Raw genomic sequence first — 4,795 nt, 5'->3', positions numbered from 1 at the left:
CTTTATACTTATAAATTTGACAACCTAGATGAAATGGACAAATTCCTGGAAAGATACAAATTACCAAAGCTTTTCCAAAAAAAAAAAAAAAAAGAAAAAGAAACCTTCAACAATCCTGTATCAATTAAAGAAAATGAACCCATAGTTTAAAACCCTCGCACAAAGTAAACTTCAGGCCCAGATGTCTTCTTTGGTGCACTCTATCAAATATTTAAAGAAAAAAAAACAGTCCTACACAAATTATTTCAGAAACTAGTGTTCAGGAGGGAATACTTCCCAACTCATGTTAGGATGATAGTATTACCCTGATTCCAAAACTGGAGCAAGTCATTATAAGAAAACTCTAGACCAACTTTCCTCGCAAACATACATGCAAAAGTGCCCCACAAAATATGAGATCAAATAGAAAAATATATCAAAAGGCAATGCATTACAACCAAGTGGGTTCACACCGTAAAGGTAGGCTGAAATCCAAAGAACAAGAAATAAACAGACTACAAAAAAAAAAAAAAGGAAGAATGAATAAGACCTAGTATTTAATAGCACAACAGGGTGACTACAGTCAATAATGAATTAAGTGTACTTTTTTTTTTTTTTTTTTTTTGAGGCGGAGTCTCGCTCTGTCGCCCGGACTGGAGTGCAGTGGCCGGATCTCAGCTCACTGCAAGCTCCGCCTCCCGGGTTTACGCCATTCTCCTGCCTCAGCCTCCCGAGTAGCTGGGACTACAGGCGCCCGCCACCTCACCCGGCTAGTTTTTGTATCTTTAGTAGAGACGGAGTTTCACCGTGTTAGCCAGGATGGTCTCGATCTACTGACCTCGTGATCCGCCCGTCTCGGCCTCCCAAAGTGCTGGGGAATTAAGTGTACATTTTTAAATAACAAAAAATATATAATTGGATTGTTTGTAATACAAAGGATAAATGTTCAAGGGGATGGAGACCTCATTCTCCATGATGTCATTATTTCACATTACATGCCTGTATTAAAATACCTCCTGTACGCCATAAATATATACACCTACTATGTACCCACAAAAAATAAAAATAACTTTTTAAATAAAAAGAATTTTAAATAAAAACTGAAATAACCTGTCAAGTGAAGAACAAGAAGAAAGTTTTGGGCAAAGGGAGTGGCACACTCAGAGGTTACAGGGTAAAAAAGAGCTTGGCAAATTTGAAAAGGTGAATGGAGACCATCTGGAATAGCATTTAACGAGTTAGGGGAACGTAGTAATGGATGACATTGGAGAATAGACAAGGCTAGATCACACAGGACCTCATAGTTTGGATTGGTAAATAGTTTGGATTTTTTAACAAATTCTAATGGACGTTATTACATGGTTTTTACCTGGGGAATGTCATGGAACTGTTTGTTTTAATAAAGATTTATTAACAGAATATGGAGAAGCAAGGGCAAAGTGGAAGAGAAATATCACTGAGGAAGCTACTGCAGTGATCCAGGAGAGTGATGGCACCAGCCAGGACTGGGGGAGTGCATGGGAAAGGGAGAAAGGGGGGTGAGTCAAGGGATATTTCGAAGATAAAAGCAACAGGATTTGCTGACGGACTACAAGTATGAGATAAGGAGAAATTGTGTAGCAGGATCTGGATAAGTGATCATAAATCCTACTCTCTTTTCTTCCTGGGAATATTTAGTCCATAAAAAACCTCCCAGGCTCCACTCCTTTTACAGCTCAATGCAGATGAACTCAGTGGCCTTAGAAGCCACATGTTGAAGGTGGCAGACCCAAAAGATGAAAGGAGGTGAGCCCCTGAATCGTCCCTTGTCAGAGGGCCACCCTCTGAATGCAAACATCCGCATTCGACTTCAGATGAGTAAGAAGTACATCTGTAGTGGATTAAGTTTCTGCTACTCAGGGATGTATGTGTTAAACTAACTTTTCTTAACCTAATTCCTTCAGAGAAAAAAAAAAAAATCAAGAAAAAACTAGTGTATCAGCTTGACCAATTAAGTGGAGCTAAGAATACTCTTTCTTCAGCTCTTAAAAGAACTGATTGAGGCCGGGCGCGGTGGCTCAAGCCTGTAATCCCAGCACTTTGGGAGGCCGAGACGGGTGGATCACGAGGTCAGGAGATCGAGACCATCCTGGCTAACACGGTGAAACCCCGTCTCTACTAAAAATACAAAAACTAGCCGGGCGAGGTGGCGGGCGCCTGTAGTTCCAGCTACTCAGGAGGCTGAGGCAGGAGAATGGCGTAAACCCGGGAGGCGGAGCTTGCAGTGAGCTGAGATCTGGCCACTGCACTCCAGTCCGGGCGACAGAGTGAGACTCCGCCTCAAAAAAAAAAAAAAAAAAAAGAACTGATTGAAATGAGACAGTTTGGAGGCTTTCAAGGGATTAGTTCAATTCCATTTCTAAAAGGAATCTCTGCTGAGAAAATAACAGTAAATATAAAGGTTTATGCACAGAGATGTTTATCACAGTGTTATTTATATTAGTAAAAGTTTCCATGAAAGTGACCAAGGCACCCAAAACTAAGTGGTTAAATAAGCATCATTATGATTTGACCTTACATGGGCATTAAAAATATGATTACAGTCCCCTGGCCCGCAGCGTCAGCAGCAGCAGCGAAGGGGGCAGCCGCAGGCGGCGGCGGGGGGTTTTATGTCGAGTCGCAGGGTCTCGCAGCAGCATGGCGGACTACCTGGCCAGCTGTGGCACCAGCTACGTGCCTGAGGACCGGCTTACCACGCAGCAGTTCTTCATCAGCACCTATGGCCTCACCCACAACGACTTCCTGATTCTCCCAGGGTTCATAGACTTCATAGCTGATGAGGTAGACCTGACCTCAGCCCTGACCCAGAAGATCACGCTGAAGACATCGTTGATCTCCCCCCATGGTCACTGAGACAGAGGCCTTCATGGCCATAGCAATGGCTCTGATGGGAGGTACCGGTTTCATTCACCACAGTTGTATCCCAGGGTTCCAGGCCAACGAGGTACACAAGCTCAAGAAGTTTGAACAGGGCTTCATCACGGACCCCGCGGTGTTCAGCCCCTCGCACACTGTGGGTGATGACCTGGAGGCCAAGAGCCGGCATGGCTTCTCTGGCATTCCCATCACTGAGATGGGCACCATGGGCAACAAGTTGATGGGCATTGTCACCTCCCAAGACATCGACTTTCTTGCTGAGAAGGACCACACCACCCTCCTCAGTGAGGTGATAAAGCCAAGGATCGAGCCGATGGTGGCTCCAGCAGGTGTGACATTGAAAGAGGCAAATGAGATCCTTCAGTGTAGCAAGAAAGGGAAGCTGCCTATAGTCAATGATCGCCATGAACTAGTGGCCATCATCGCCCACACCAACCTAAAGAACCGAGACTACCCTCTGATCTCCAAGGATTCCCACAAGCAGCTGCTGCACTGGGCAGCTGTGAGCACCCATGAGGATGACAAATACCACCTGGACCTGCTCACCTGGGGAGGCGTCAACGTCATAGTCTTGGACTCCTCCCAAAGGAACTCGGTGTATCAAATCACCATGGTGCATTACATCAAACAGAAGTACCCCCACCTCCAGATGACTGGGAGGAATGTGGTGACAGCAGCCCAGGCCAAGAATCTGATTGATGCTGGTGTGGAGGGACTGCACGTGGGCATGGGCTGTGGCTCCATCTGCATCACCCAGGAAGTGATGGCCTGCAGTCGGCCCCAGGACACTGCTGTGTATAAGGTGGCCGAGTATGCCCAGCACTTTGGTGTCTCCATCATAGCCGATGCGGCATCCAGACCGTGGGGCACGTGGTCAAGGCCCTGGCCCTTGGAGCCTCCAGTGATGATGGGCTCCCTGATGGCTGCCACCATGGAGGCCCCTAGTGAGTACTTCTCAGATGGGGTACAGCTCAAGAAGTACCGGGGCATGAGCTTGCTGGATGCCATGGAGAAGAGCAGCAGCAGCCAGAAACAATACTGCAGCAAGGAAGGTAAGGTAAAGATCGTGTAGGGTGTCTTGGGCTCCATCCAGGACAAAGGGTCCATTCAGAAGTTCGTGCCCTACCTCATAGCAGGCATCCAGCACAGCTGCCAGGATATCGGGGCCCGCAGCCTGTCTGTCCTTCGGCCCATGATGTACTTAGGAGAGCTCAAGTTTTAGAAGCGGATCATGTCAGCCTAGATGGAGGTGTGGCGTCCTTGGCCTGCACTCTTACCAGAAGCAGCTGTACTGAGGACAGCAGCGGAGGCTGAGGTGGGGGAGGGGGCACACCCCAGTGTCCACCTTCAGGCACAGCCTCTCTCTATAACTGAGTGGTCCACAGATTTGCACTATGGGTTCCCCAGCTCCTTTCCAAGGAGAGAAGAGAGGTCCTGAGGGCTCTGCGGCCCCTCGCTGGGCATCCCCTGCCGAGTCAGGACTGCTCCCAGGGCCAGGTTGTCTGGAAGCGCCCCCCAGCCCAGCCAGCGGGGCTATCAGACCCTGCACCTGCCTCAGGTCTTTCTTGCTGCAGCATGCTCCAGCATGGCCCCCACCCTAGTGACAGGAGGCCCCTCCTGGCTTCTCCTGCAGGGCACCTCCCTGCCCCCTGCCCCCAGCCCCCCAGGAAATGGCCTCCCTGCCTCTGGCCCTTCCCAGGCTGCTGCCCTCTCAGCCATGTGGTACTTCTGAGCTCCTGACCTAGGCCAAGGGGAGGTCTCTGCCCCTTCCCCGGCCCTAGGCTAGCCTTGGGTCCTGCTCCTCAGGCCATTCCCCTGTCCCTGGCCCTGGGAAGGAGGTTGCCCTGGTCATGGCCACCTGCCCGTCATTCCTGACTCGCCCGGTCCCCCTATACCGTTC

At 49.0% G+C, this 4,795-nt stretch overlaps 1 pseudogene; it reads left to right on the top strand.

Annotated features, from left to right (window-relative positions):
* The first annotated feature begins 2,652 nt into the window (after positions 1–2,652).
* On the top strand, positions 2,653–4,190 carry LOC117097666 (annotated as a pseudogene).
* The last annotated feature ends 605 nt before the right edge of the window (positions 4,191–4,795 follow it).

Source organism: Trachypithecus francoisi, unplaced genomic scaffold, assembly GCF_009764315.1.
Source record: "Trachypithecus francoisi isolate TF-2019V2 unplaced genomic scaffold, Tfra_2.0 Lachesis_group15, whole genome shotgun sequence".
NCBI classification, from domain to species: Eukaryota; Metazoa; Chordata; class Mammalia; order Primates; family Cercopithecidae; genus Trachypithecus; species Trachypithecus francoisi.
Note: the sequence above shows the minus strand (reverse complement) of the source record. Positions and strands in the feature narration are given on the sequence as shown.